General features: G+C 41.2%; 1 long non-coding RNA gene and 1 other non-coding gene across 2 annotated transcripts; both read left to right on the top strand.

Moving 5' to 3' along the window:
- Positions 1-1,344: 1,344 nt before the first annotated feature.
- LOC129851064 (uncharacterized) lies at positions 1,345-7,881 on the top strand. The gene is made up of 4 exons (XR_008758932.1): positions 1,345-1,571; positions 3,301-3,472; positions 5,325-5,434; positions 7,640-7,881. It is a non-coding gene; the product is annotated as an uncharacterized LOC129851064 (long non-coding RNA).
- trnaf-gaa (transfer RNA phenylalanine (anticodon GAA)) lies at positions 1,355-1,427 on the top strand. Its single transcript has one exon. It is a non-coding gene; the product is annotated as a tRNA-Phe (tRNA).
- Positions 7,882-15,364: the final 7,483 nt, after the last annotated feature.

The raw sequence follows: 15,364 nt of genomic DNA, 5'->3' as shown, positions 1-15,364 counted from the left end.
CCTTCAGTAGAGAAATGTGTTAAGGGAAGGCCTGCTGTGAAGGCTGCAGCTGGAGGCAGATGAAGAGGAAGGTAACAACTTTATCATGCATGTCCACACACACTCATATACACAGCCACACACGTACACAGCCACGTGTGTGTGTGTGTGTGTGTGTGTGTGTGTGTGTGTGTGTGTGTGTGTGTGTGTGTGTGTGTGTGTGTGTGTGTGTGTGTGTGTGTGTGTGTGTGTGTGTGTGTGTGTGTGTGTGTGTGTGTGTACGTGTGTGTGTGTGTGTGTACGTGTGTGTGTGTGTGTACGTGTGTGTGTGTGTGTACGTGTGTGTGTGTGTGTGTACGTGTGTACAAATTATGGGTTCTCCGTTGCTATGAGCACACTATCTAAAGTTTGAGTACAGGCTGTATTGAGCATAGTAAGGCAAAATAAGTTGTATGTGTGGGCTGTAGCTGCAGGACATGCAAAGCACAGGAGCAATAGTTCAACAACCATCAACAGAGCGAGCTGCAGGCACTACTATCGAGATTAGATTTTTTTTATTTTTTTTATTTCACCTTTATTTAAATAGGCCATGGTGGTGAAGTAATTACAATATAGCAATTAAATACTGGAATGGTAGAATGTGCAGAAGATGAATGTGCAAGTAGAGATACTGGGGTGCAAAGGAGCAAGATAAATAAATAAATACAGTATGGGGATGAGGTGGATTGGATGGGCTATTCATAGATGAGCTATGTACAGGTGAAGTGATCTGTGAGCTGCTCTGACAGTTGGTGCTTAAAGCTAGTGAGGGAGGTAAGAGTCTCTAGCTTTAGTGATTTTTGCAGTTCGTTCCAGTCACTGGCAGCAGAGAACTGGAAGGAGAGGCGGCCAAAGGAAGAATTGGCTTTGGGGGTGACCAGTGAGATATACCTGCTGGAGCGCGTGCTACGGATGGGTGCTGTTATGGTGACCAGTGAGCTGAGATAATGCGGGGCTTTACCTAGCAAAGACTTGTAGATCACCTGGAGCCAGTGGGTTTGGCGAGGAGTATAAAGCGAGGGCCAGCCAACGAGAGCGTACAGGTCGCAGTGGTGGGTAGTATATGGGGTGTATTTCATATTGTTGTTTTTTGGTCAATATAGTATTTTGTTTACAATGTAACACAATTTAATACAATAATATTCAACATAAATTATACCAAACGTTTGCGGTATAGAAAGATCATTCCAAACCATCTTTGGTTACACGTCATATTACAATCTTTAGCCTTATGGCGACCTCTGCAGGCGTATCTGTCAAGTTGCACAGAAACTAACATGTCCCACAAGGCAATGCTGTTTTCAAAATGGCTGTTGGATTCTTTCTTGTCATGTCTGCCGAAATAGCTCAGTTGGGAGAGCGTTAGACTGAAGATCTAAATGTCCCTGGTTCGATCCCGGGTTTCGGCAGAGACTTGAATGTCACTTTTTAGTTTTCAAGGAAAATACACGTTCGCATTTTTGAAAATATACGAAAGAAATTATACATCAGTCGGATAGTAGTCTATGACATCTAATGGATAGTAAATAAATTGCAGTAGCCTAACTGTAAAGGTAGGCTATACGTGATGAAATTGTAGACTTCCTACGTATGTAGCAATCCACATGATGTGAAGATACGTTTACTATTGTGTTTAAAATGTAAAACCACTGAACTGGCATTATATATATATATATAAACATTTAACTACATTATTTGAACATTATATATTTTATTTGTGAGATATACTACCGGTCAAAAGTTTTAGAACTCCTACTCATTCAAGGGTTTTTCTTTATTTTTACTATTTTCTACATTTTAGAATAGTAGTGAAGAAGTCAAAATTATGAAATAACACATATGGCATCATGTAGTAACCAAATAAGTGTTAAACAAATCAAAATAGATGTTATATTCTTCAAATAGCCCCCCTTTGCCTTGATGACAGCTTTGCACACTCTTGGCATTCTCTCAACCAGCTTCATGAGGTAGTCACCTCAAATCAAATCAAATCAAATCTTTATTTGTCACATACACATGGTTAGCAGATGTTAATGCGAGTGTAGCGAAATGCTTGTGCTTCTAGTTCCGACAATGCAGTAATAACCAACAAGTAATCTAACCTAACAATTCCACAACTACTACTTTATACACACAAGTGTAAAGGGATAAAGAATATGTACATAAAGATATATGAATGAGTGATGGTACAGAACGGCATAGGCAAGATGCAGTAGATGGTATAGAGTACAGTATATACATATGAGATGAGTAATGTAGGGTATGTAAACATAAAGTGGCATAGTTTAAAGTGGCTAGTGATACATGTATTACATAAAGATGGAAAGATGCAGTAGATGATATAGAGTACAGTATATACATATGAGATGAGTAATGTAGGGTATGTAAACATAAAGTGGCATAGTTTAAAGTGGCTAGTGATACATGTATTACATAAAGATGGCAAGATGCAGTAGATGATATAGAGTACAGTATATACATATACATATGAGATGAGTAATGTAGGGTATGTAAACATTATATTAAGTGGCATTGTTTAAAGTGGCTAGTGGTACATTTTTACATAATTTCCATCAATTCCCATTATTTAAGTGGCTGGAGTTGAGTGAGTATGTTGGCAGCGGCCGCTAAATGTTAGTGGTGGCTGTTTAACAGTCTGATGGCCTTGAGATAGAAGCTGTTTTTCAGTCTCTCGGTCCCTGCTTTGATGCACCTGTACTGACCTCGCCTTCTGGATGATAACGGGATGAACCTGGAATGCATTTCAATTAATAGGTGTGCCTTGTTAAAAGTTCATTTGGGGAATTTCTTTCCTTCTTAATGCGTTTGAGACAATCAGTTGTGTTGTGACAAGGTAGGGGTCGTAAACAGAAGATAGCCCTATTTGGGAAAAGACCTTCATGGTCGAATTGCTGCAAAGAAACCACTACTAAAGGACACCAATAATAAGAAGAGACTTGCTTGGGCCAAGAAACACGAGCACTGGACATTAGACCGGTGGAAATTTGTCCTTTGGTCTAGAGTCCAAATTTGAGATTTTTGGTTCTAACCACTGTGTCTTTGTGAGATGCGGTGTAGGTGAACGGATGATCTCTGCATGTATATTTCCCACAATAAAGCATGGAGGAGGAGGTGTTATGGTGTGGGGTGCTTTGCTGGTGACACTGTCTGTGATTTAGAATTCAAGGCACACTTAACCAGCATGGCTACCACAGCATTCTGCAGCGATACGCCATCCCATCTGGTTTGGGTTTAGTGGGACTTTCATTTGTTTTTCAACAGGACAATGACCCAACACATGTCCAGGCTGTGTAAGGTCTATTTTACCAAGGAGAGTAATGGAGTGCTGCATCAGATGACCTGGCCTCCACAATCCCCCGACCTCAACCCAATTGAGATGGTTTGGGATGAGTCTGACCGCAGGGTGAAGGAAAAGCAGCCAACAAGTGAATGAGTAGGTGTTCTAAAACGTTTAACCGGTAGAGTATATTTTTTTATTTCATAAAAATGATGTGCTTATTTCAGAGTGCTCCACATGTAAAAAAAAAAAAAAAAAAAAAAAATTACAAATCATATCAATATGCATAATGGTGTTTTCTATTTAACTTGAAAAGCCAGATCTCTGTCTGCACTTATGGCAATTGACATAATTTAATTATATGCAGTGCTGCATTGATTTAGCATCATAATTGCCAAACACTCCAGAATGTCCAGAAAGTGCAAACAGAAATTGTAATAATCACACAAATGTGATAAGGTTGACAAAATTAGATTTTGACTGGAGTTTGACCTAATTTCTGTGAATCATGATTGATGAATAGAAAAACTGTGTGGTAAGATTTGCTCTACTTACTTTCTGTGCCGCTATTTATTTTGATTTATTTCACCTTTATTTAACCAGGTAGGCTAGTTGAGAACAAGTTCTCATTTACAACTGTGATGTGGCCAAGATAAAGCAAAGCAGTTCGACACAAACAACAACACAGTTACACATGGAATAAACAAACATAGAGTCAATAATACAATAGAAAAAGTCTATATACAGTGTGTGCAAATGACGTTGGATAAGGGAGGTAAGGCAATAAATAGGCCATAGTGGTGAAATAATTACAATATAGCAATTAAACACTGGAGTGATAGATGTGAAGAAGATGAATGTGCAAGTAGAGATACTGGGGTGCAAAGGAGCAAAATAAATAAATAACAGTATGGGGATGAGGTAGTTGGATGGGCTATTTACATATGGGCTATGTACAGGTGCAGTGATCTGTGAGCTGCTCTAACAGCTGGTGCTTAAAGTTAGTGAGGGACATATGAGTCTCCAGCTTCAGTGATTTTTGCAGTTTGTTCCAGTCATTGGCAGCAGAGAACTGGAAGGAAAGGAGGCCAAATGAGGAATTGGCTTTGGGGGTGACCAGTGAAATATACCTGCTGGAGTGTGTGCTACGGGTGGGTGCTGCTATGGTGACCAGTGAGCTGAGATAAGGCGGGGCTTTACCTAGCAAAGACTTATAGATGACCTGGAGCCAGTGGGTTTGGCGACAAATATGAAGCGAGGGACAGCCAACGAGAGCATACAGGTCGCAGTGGTGGGTAGTATATGGGGCGTTGGTGACAAAACGGATGGCACAGTGATAGACTGCATCCAATTTGCTGAGTAGAGTGTTGGAGGCTATTTTGTAAATGACATTGCTGAAGTCAAGGATCGGTAGGATAGTCAATTTTACGAGGGTATGTTTGGCAGCATGAGTGAAGGATGCTTTGTTGCGAAATAGGAAGCCGATTCTAGATTTAATTTTGGATTGGAGATGCTTAATGTGTGTCTGGAAGGAGAGTTTACAGTCTAACCAGACACCTAGGTATTTGTAATTGTCCACATATTCTAACTCAGAACCGTCCAGAGTAGTGATGCTGGACGGGCGGGAAGGTGCGGGCAGCGATCAGTTGAAGAGCATGAATTTAGTATTACTTGCATTTAAGAGCAGTTGGAGCCCACGGAAGGAGAGTTGTATGGCACTGAAGCTCGTCTGGAGGTTTGTTAACACAGTGTCCAAAGAAGGGCCAGAAGTATACAGAATGGTGTCATCTGCGTAGAGGTGGAATCTATAAGCTATAATGTTTTTATTGATGACGATATTTTGTTCATAATCCCATATTTATATTTCAGGTCATTTGTTCTACCAGTAATGAATACCTGAAGACCATTATATCTGTGCTGGGAAATATCTTATTATACTCATCAGGTAAAATAGTCAACCTTGAAAGAGAACAAACTAAATATTGTGAGGCCTCTCATCTGTTTGCAGAAAAGAGCCCTGATGTAGTTCCTGGCTTTGGAGGCCCAGCACAAGGTTGCTCCTCATGTCACCACAGAGGACATGAAGCATTGGCTTACCTCACAAGCCTTCATTGACAGGTGAGTGTTTAACTAGCATTTCATAATCTCCATTGTTAATAATTTGACTATCAGTTATGCGCTGTAAAGTCCATTGGAGGTGAAGGCAATAAGACAACCGAGAAGCAGTTAACAGCATGATTACCTTTGTTGTAACTTCAGGTTTCAAAAATAAAACAGGGAAGGCAGGGATCTCACCATTTTTGAGCTGGCTTGGTCATAAGATAGGCAGTAGTAAAATATAATTTGAGTTTATTAGCTGTTAATAAGCTCTGAACCTATTGCATTGACACATTGTGATGATAGGGTTGTTCAGTGACAGCCCATCCGCTCAGCCACTGCATGGCATTGGATGGTCAATGTGTTCGTCCCTTTCCTCTCCTAACTTGTGAGTGTCACTTTACTTGATACAAGTGTTTCTTAGCTAGTAATATATGCACATCAGTTCCATAGTTCCCTGTTTGTAGGCCTCTGTAGTGCAGTGGTGGAAAAAGTACTCAATTGTCATACTTGAGTAAAAGTAGAGATGCTGTCTTTCTGTATCATAAACCCTGCAAGTGGAAAGCAGACTGTGGCTCTAAACCCTACTGGGTTTGCGACCACAAGTTTTCTCCAAAAGGCCATTAAGAACCTCGTCAGTGACTTGACCTACCTTCCAGCCTCCAGTCTACAGAGTGCATCTGCGGTTGTGGTGTAAATCGTCACTAGTCTGATTCTTGGAACCTACCCAGCAGACAGAGACTCCTCTGAGGGAGAGGGCTCCACCAGCATGGCATTGGTCGACCTGATGATGTGGGTGGTGATCTCGGTGCTGCAGGAACTTGCTGGTAGTCTTAAGATCACAGATGCTTTCAATGATACGAAGCAGCTGCAGATCCTCTACTCCAGGCCTGTGGGCGTCAGGGTTGTGCGTTCCATTCTTGATGACCTGCTGAGTATGGCTGGTGACCCCACTGCCCTGAAAAAAGCCCTGAGTGCTGGAGATAGTTACCGGATCTGTTATGGCAGCTGTAACTCTGTATGTCAGCTTATCACATGTGACTGAATAACTGGACCATCCTCCTGTGTAAACTTCCATTTTATCCAGAAGTCTGAGTCACACCTTGGCAGTAAGTCCCCTCTTCTCCATGGAGAACGTCTTGTGATTGATCCCAATGTTGTGCAGGGTTGTAGAGCCAAACTGCTGAGCCAAATATACTCTGAGGCACCAAAGAAGGAAGCCACACTCGTCCTGAGGGTCTGGAGAACCACCTGTCTGCGGACCTTGGAATGTCAGTCGCCAATGGAGAAACAGAGGCCAACTTCCACTTGAGGTGGAAGAGATTCTATCCTCTGTGTATGATCAACTGGCCCAGCGCTCTGACTGGTCGAGCACAAAGATGATCCTTCAGTACAATGTCTCCTCTAAGAGCCAAATGGTGTCCAGAGATATTGCCTGCCTGATTGTGAGAGCCATGATGTAGCTCTTTCCCAGTGTGTACTCTCAACGGTACCCTGTGAGAACTGGTGACTGTGGAGAGTACTGCAGAGTTGAAGAACACAAAGCTGTGAACTACTGGACCCTAATGTCCACTGGAACTATGCCTAATTCCCAATTTATGCACATCATCAACAAATTTGTGTATGACATCTTTTCAATTGACCCCGTTATGACTATGATGGATAAAGACATGACGACGCACTTCTGCTTTGCACATCAGCTTTGGGTCATTATCCAAAACGAGTTTGCCAAAGCTCCAAAGAGCAAAGCTCTCCTGAGAGCCTTGACTATATTACCTGACTGTGAAGAGAACCTGGGAAAGGTAGACTCTGATCTAAGAGATGTGCTCTACTCTGGGTACGTTTCAGCATTCCCTGCAAACCAACTTCATATTGATGCCTTCATGGAGGACAAGGAGTTGTGTTTTATAGTCTCCAGAATGGTTGTGGAAAAGTTGATAGGTCACTGAACCCCATCAGTGTTGTTCTCGGATCCCATTGTTGTTGGATCAGAGTTAATCAGCTAAAGAGTAATCTCTCTCTATGAATACAATTAAAGTTTTTTAGTCACGCAAATATGCTGTTTACAGTGTGGACTAGCAGACTTTTCAGCCTCATACACTCTTCGCAGATCATTGACATATGAGGACCTTTCAAGTGTGTCAACAAATCAATACAGAACATGGTCTGCAAAGAGTAAAGTAGATTTGGAAGTGAATACAAATATGACTTCTTCCTATCTTTCAGGTGACCGTAAATTGCCCCAGAAATAAGGGAGGAGTCCTCCGCAATGTTTGGAGAGCAGTAAAGCGACTCACCTGTGGCTGCTGCCGACATGCTAGAGCTTGACCAAGCCGGGACTAAAATACATAGCCTAGACAAGTAGTCATTGTTATATGATCATGTGCAAGGCCTACCTTTTCAAAATCAGTTATTTCATTATTAAAATCGTTATTGTATTGATATGAATAAATTGCTTATTCATTAGAGCGACTTGTCCCTGTCATTATTTTCAGCTATCATGTTTTGATGCCCAACATAAGCCACAGTGTAGACCTATTCTGGTGTATAGATGAAGCAACATTTCAAGCAAACATAGCCCCGTTTATAGCCTTATCAGGTATCCTTTGGTCTTAGACAGAGCCCTATGTATTATTTGGTATCAGAGGAGGCTGGTAGGAGGAGCAATAGGAGGAAGGGCTCATTCTAATTGCTGGAATGGAATCAATGGAACGGTATCAAACACATCAAACATATGGACACCAGCCATTACAATGAGCCCGTCCTCCTATAACTCCTCCCACCAGCCTCCTCTGTTTGGTATTTACAGTAGCGCCATTAAAAGTGTTTTTAAAAACGACGTATATTGACAAATCGTTCCTCGATTGAACACAAGGTGGTGCTGTTATATAGTTTGACATTTATCGACCCTGGTGTTTGGCCTGGGCCCCGGGCCCTGGTCTGTAGTGTAGTTTCAAACTACTCTAATGATCAAAAATATCAATAAGAAAAGATAACACCTACCGCACTACAAAACATGTATAGAATGGTTCAAATAATCTCAATTGGTTAATTAATATAATTGGCTATTGAATAATTAGTGTTAATGATTGGCATTGTTTATGTTTGAGATTTGAGTCATGATACAGAGTCATGTCAGGATAGCATTGTTGACAGTGCCACATAGGTAACCCATGTATCCACCTCAGAGAAAGTGTTTTCACCACCAGCAGGGGTGTGACAGACAGACAGGAATATTGGGCCTGGTCCAGTCCAGTCTACAAAGGGATTCTGGCCCACTCATAATTAGTTTGTCTGTCCACCTGCCAGCAAGGTCAAGATTTGTAAGGAGAACGTTGGTCGAAGAGAGCAGGCCCAGGATTTCGGAGTACAAAACAGGTCAGGGATTTGCGTCATCTCCATTGAAACACAAGTGAATGGTGCACTCCCTCTCTGCCTCTCTCAGTGTCAGTGTTCTAAACAGCAGTGCATTCTAAATGAATGGAGCGAGAATGTTTTAGAGCGAGAGAGCGGAGAGAGTGAGGCGGGAGATTGACGGGGTCAGAGTGAGGCGCACAATTTTCTGGGTACTGCTAGGCATTGACGACTATGCAGAGGAAGAGGTTGATAATGTGTGTGTGTGTGTATGTGTGTGTGTGTGTGTGTGATCATCAGAACACTCTGAACACACTATTCCACGGCCTCTCATTTTCATCCCTACCCACACAATGTCAGATAATATGTTACCGTATATGTATCATCTCAACAAATATATTCACATGTTACTAGGTTATTTGTGGCAATGTGTGATTATGCAAGACGATGCTAAACAAGGCAGCTACTGAACGTTTCTTTAAGCAACAGTCCTCTCTCACTCTCATTCGTTTGTTCTCCATGCCTGCCAGCTGTGTGTGACTTGGAAAGTCTAGCAGACTTTCCAAGTCTCTTTGTTTAGGCAGCTCCTCGAAAGGAAACTACCTGAACATGCCAATCAAGCCACTTACTGATTCAATTTGGTAATAGAATGAAACATTAAGGCAGTGGGAGGAACATTAACTGTTTTTGCTCTAATGAATCTAACCTCCATTCAGTCCTGTTCCAAACCGCTCCCACAAGTATTCTGGTAAAGTTGGCATCACTTGAAGGCTTGAATAACCTGAACAACAATGACTTCTACAGGCTCTGTAAACACCCTATGTCCTGTCCCTTAGTTCCTGGGCCTTTTTAAACAAGCCCTGAGCCGGACAGACAGACTAACAGACACAGGAGGCAGTTACAGAAAGACAGAGTGAGGGGTAGAGAGAGGGTGACAAGGCAAAAGAGTGAGAGTTGGTCACATAATAGCTTGTTTACAATACAAAGAATGATTAGGGTAAACAACCATTAAAAGTGAGAGAAGTGGGATCTCTGACAGTTGCTACTGGTAGTAATTATTTGTGTGGTCAACTTCATAGCTAGCCCTTGGTGGGTTAAATAAATCCTAACAAACCACAATAAACAACAACAACTAACCTTTTCCTGAGTGTGTAAGTTGCTTTGGGCAATATTGTTCTATTACACTAAATTATACTGTTGAACCATTAGTAGTTTAGTATAGCCTAAAATTATGACAACACTATATAGCTCAGAAAGTCTACAAATTTGCAATGAGTGGAAAGTGTTCTTCAGTTGACAATTTCCTGCATGTTGCACTGATGCTGATAGGTCCACCACCACTGTTTCACATTACGTGTAATTATTGGTTTTTCCCCTTTCAGCACATTGGCTAATGTTCTTTCCATGGTTCTGTACACTACTGTACTATGTTGTCTTATCTTATGGGAACTGAAAACGCTTTATTCACCATTTTCAAACATGTTCAAAAAGGACAAATAGCTAGATTCCTTTTAGACACATGTCCGTACACAATAAAACATGTTGACAGAATAAAATGGATTGCTAGCCCTAAAACACGAGGACAGTTCGTATGTGGTGCAGCACCTGTCATGTGCTTCTTGTTTTCCATTTTCAATTCCCTTACCAATCATAATAGACACGGCCAATTAAATTGTCGCTCTACAAATTGAGGAAATGTTCTGGCTACATCAGGAGAGAAAGAGTGTTTGACATGACGTATTTGTGACTATCCCACTCCACTATGACATAACAGCATTAGCATCAAAAAACATTTCTTCACAAAATGTCAAAGCATTTTTGTCCCTGGGTAAGGGGATAGAATGTGCCTTATCCCTGTCATTGTGTGGGGAGTAAAGCGCTCTGTTGTCCCTGCTGTGTGATTGAGCAGAAAATAACCAACCCACGCATGCTCCCTCCAACCAGCTCTGGGCTAGGGAACAACCGGGGGATTGTTCTGTGTGTAATTTATACACAAGGTTGGGGAGTAACTGATTAAACTATTAAATGTAATCAGTAACATCTAATCTGATTACAAAAAACTATAACTGTTACTGTTACTTTACCAGCAACAACAAAAAATGGATTACTTTTAAATTCAGAAGGGATGTTTGCGAGAAAAAAATCCATTATGACACCTTTCTGTTCAACATTGAAAAAAGGTGCAAGTTAAAGTTTGTTCCACCCATGAGTGTCATAGACCACTATGATGACGTACAAAATATATTTGATGGATATTTTTTGTCTTCTTCTAATGCCTGAAAGGAAAACTCCACCCAAAAACTATATTTTGGTATTTGTTTCATTGGTCCTGTCACGCCCTGACCATAGAGAGCCTTTTTATTCTCTATTTTGGTTAGGTCGGGGTGTGACTAGGGTGGGTGATCTAGTGTGTTTATTTCTATGTTGGCTTGGTATGGTTCCCATTCAGAGGCAGCGGTTTATCGTTGTCTCTGATTGGGGATCATATTTAGGCAGCAAATTTTCCCCACTGTGTTTTGTGGGATCTTGTTTTGAGTTAGTGCATGTTAAACCGCTTATGTTACGGTTTGTTGTTTGTTTCCGTTCTTTGTTTTTGTAAGTTTAAAAAAAAATAAAGATGTGGAACTCAGAGCACGCTGTGCCTTGGTCCGTTTCTCCACACAGTTATGTTACCGATTATAAATTTGGACAGGTAACTACTAACTGTAATGAATTACATTTAGAAAGTTACATACTGTCATAACTGTCCTGTAAGGATCCAAATGGGTCAGATTAGCTTTGCAAAAAATAACTTCAACCAGATCCCCTTTCACCCACAGAGGGGGGAGAAAAGAACTGGTGGGGGGGGGGGGGGGGGGTTGACAGCTCACGCCCTGTTGTAAATCAATTTCAGAACATTCAGCTATCTCCCTTTCCAAATTCACCCAAGGAATGTGGCTTTGTCTACACAGACCTTTTCCCACAAAACTCTAACACGTTCTGAAGCGAATACTGGAACAACATTTCTAACAAAGAACGTGGGGAATGGTCAGAGGCAATATGGAGAACACTGGTGACGTTTCAGGTGTTGTTTTGTGATGTCATTAAAATGTTATAAAGGAAATACTGTAACTTGAAAAGTATACACACTATTTGTGTGAAGTGTTCGTCCGATGAACTGTGCATGAAATATGAAAAATTATGAAAGTGTTTTAGTTGAGAGAGGGATATGATTTTAGGAGCCATAAAAGAGAAACGTTTCCATAACTTTATAGAAGTAAGTAGTCAAGGCCCCTTGAGTGAGGTCACATAGCGAGTCAGCCTGAAGGAACACCCCCTCTTTTTGAGCGAACAGTATAAAATTATGGGTTAACAATTAACATGTCAGACCAGAAAGACATCAAGCTGTAGCTCACATTTAAAGTGGTTGGAACTTTGAATCTCAACACGAGATAGAGATATAAAGTCACCACCTGGACAATCACTGGTAATGCTGATTAGCTGTCCTAAGTATCTAGAAAAGAGAATTTAAGTGGGACCATTCTACTACTCTCTTCAAACCATCGTATTCTACTACTCTCATCAACCCATTGGGAACCATCAGCACGGCTGGTTAGCCTATCTTCAAAGGAGCATCTTCCAGAGTGAATGGAAGTAGAATAAACTCTGTAGTTCTGTTCAGGACTACACGACAAGTCATTGGATAACGGACGACAGCAGAGAACAACAGTAGAAGACGGGTGGAGACCCCTTTTGGACAACCAGAGCCTTACAAGCGTGCCGCAAAAAGGCCCAACACTCTTTCCAAGAAGGCCTGGTTCAGACAAAATACACAAGAACCAAGATATTTCACATAAATACATTCGTGATTTCTTACTCGTGTTCATGTGCAAAGTATATGATTACTGTGAGAGTAGTTTCTAAATGTCCCAAAGTATTATGTCTCTGTCCCTCAGATATTGGCAAACTGCTCTATTGTACTTATTGGAAAAAATGTAAACAGAGCTGAGTCATGCATTTAATGTGTTATGCAATCAAGGATACAGGTGGCTAGGGTTGCACATTTTGGGGAATATTCAGAGGGGGAAACTTTCCGTGGGAATGAATGGGAAAATATGGGAATTGTAAGGGGTGCGTACTGGCGGCAGAGAAGTCAGACGCAGGAGAGCAAAAACGGTGTTTCCAAACAGCGCAGTTTAATAACAAACACAAAACACCGGAAAACAGAACAATCAAATAATGGTTACATAACCCGACGCACACCAGGACAGACGTGCACAAGCACTTACAATAAACAATCACCAACAAGGACATGAGGGGGAGCAGAGGGTAAAATACACAACATGTAATTTATGGGATTGGAACCAGGTGTGATGGAAGACAAGACAAAACCAAAGGAAAATGAAAAGAGGACCAGCGATGGCTAGAAGGACGGTGACTTCGACTGCCGAACGCCGCCTGAACAAGGAGAGGGTCCAACTTCGGCGGAAGTCGTGACAGGAATTAATGGGAATTAACGGAAATATATGCAAAATATTATTAATACCATTTAAATGTACATGTTTTTTGCACTGGATATAGTTACCATATCATATGGAGACAGAAACATAAACCTTATCATAAGTAGACATAATTGCAAATGATTCAATCCTTCCAATAGACATTTTTAAAAACTTTTTACAGTTGAAGTCGGAGGTTTACATACACCTTTGCCAAATACATTTAAACTCAGTTTTTCACAATTCCTGACATTTAGTCCTAGTAAAAATTCCCTGTCTTAGGTCAGTTAGGATCACCACTTTCTTTTAAGAATGTGAAATGTCAGAATAATAGCAGAGAATGATTTATTTCAGCTTTTTCTTTTTTTTCTTTTTTTCATCACATTCCCAGTGGGTCAGAAGTTTACATACACTCAATTATTATCTGGTAGCATTGCCTTTAAATTGTTTAACTTGGGTCAAACGTTTCGGGTAGCCTTCCACAAGCTTCCCACAATAAGTTGGGTGAAGTTTGGCCCATTCCTCCTGACAGAGCTGGTGTAACTGAGTCAGGTTTGTAGACCTCCTTGCTCGCACATGCTTTTTCAGTTCTGCCCACACATTTTCTATAGGATTGAGGTCAGGGCTTTGTGACGGCCACTCCAATACCTTGACTTTGCTGTCCTTAAGCCATTTTCCCACAACTTTGGAAGTATACTTGGGGTCATTGTCCATTTGGAAGGCCCATTTGCAACCAAGCTTTAACTTCATGACTGATGTCTTGAGATGTTGCTTCAATATATCCACATAATCTTCCTCCCTCATGATGCCATCTATTTTGTGAAGTGCACCAGTCCCTCCTGCAGCAAATCACCCCCACAACATGATGCTGCCACCCCCGTGCTTCACGGTTGGGATGGTGTTCTTCGGCTTGCAAGCATTTTTCCACCAAACATAACGATGGTCATTATGGCCAAACAGTTCTATTTTTGTTTCATCAGACCAGAGGACATTTCTCCAAAAAGTACGATCTTTGTCCCCATGTGCAGTTGCAAACCGTAGTCTGGCTTGTTTATGGCGGTTTTGGAGCAGTGGCTTCTTCCATGCTGAGTGGCCTTTCAGGTTTTGTCAATATAAGACTTGTTTTACTGTGGATATAGATACTTTTGTACCGGTCTTCTTCCTGAGCGGTATGATGGCTGTGTGGTCCCACGGTGTTTATACTTGCGTACTATTGTTTGTACAGATGAACGTGGTACCTTCAGGCGTTTGGAAATTGCTCCCAAGGATGAACCAGACTTGTGGAGGTCTACCATCTTGGGTGATCTCTTTTGATTTTCCCATGATGTCAAGCAAAGAGGCACTGAGTTTGAAGGTAGGCCTTGAAATACATCCACAGGTACACCTCAAATTTACTCAAATGATGTCAGCCTATCAGAAGCTTCTAAAGCCATGACATAATTTTCTGAAATTTTCCAAGCTGTTTAAAGGCACAGTCAACCTAGTGTATGTAAACTTCTAACCCACTGGAATTGTGATACAGTGAATTATAAGTGAAATAATCTGTCTTTAAACAATTGTTGTAAAAATGTCTTTTGTCATGCACAAGTAGATGTCCTAACTGACTTGCCAAAACTATAGTTTGTTATCAAGAAATTTGTGGAGTGAAAAACGAGTTTTAATGACTCCAAACTAAGTGTATGTAAACTTCCGACTTCAACTGTAGTTACAAATTGAACTTTAATTAAATGAGTTGACTCTTCACATGGGATGATTTCACTGAACAACAAAAGGGAGTATTGAATGATCCCCAACGATCCATCGCATCTCCCAAAAACGTTTTCAATATACATCATTAAATTGATAGTCTAGAAACTAAAGCTTTGGTTGTCTTCCTCTCAGGCTTCCATTTCTTCTCCCTGGACCTCCTCAATGTCCACCTCTTGAACATCAGACTCTGAGGCCTCATCTTCACTGTCACTTTCCAACCTTGTTGAGGATGGCTCTTTGTCAGGCTCAAAAAGCATAACAGTTTCCCGGATGACCACCAATTTTTCAACCCTTGTATTGGTCAGCCTGTTGTGTGCTTTGGTGTGTGTGTTCCCATACAAGGACCTGAGGTGGCTGATGTTGGTGGGAT

The sequence above is a fragment of the Salvelinus fontinalis genome, chromosome 3, assembly GCF_029448725.1.
Source record: "Salvelinus fontinalis isolate EN_2023a chromosome 3, ASM2944872v1, whole genome shotgun sequence".
In the NCBI taxonomy this organism is placed as follows: Eukaryota; Metazoa; Chordata; class Actinopteri; order Salmoniformes; family Salmonidae; genus Salvelinus; species Salvelinus fontinalis.
The sequence above is the reverse complement of the archived record's forward strand: the minus strand, read 5'-3'. Positions and strand labels throughout refer to the sequence as shown.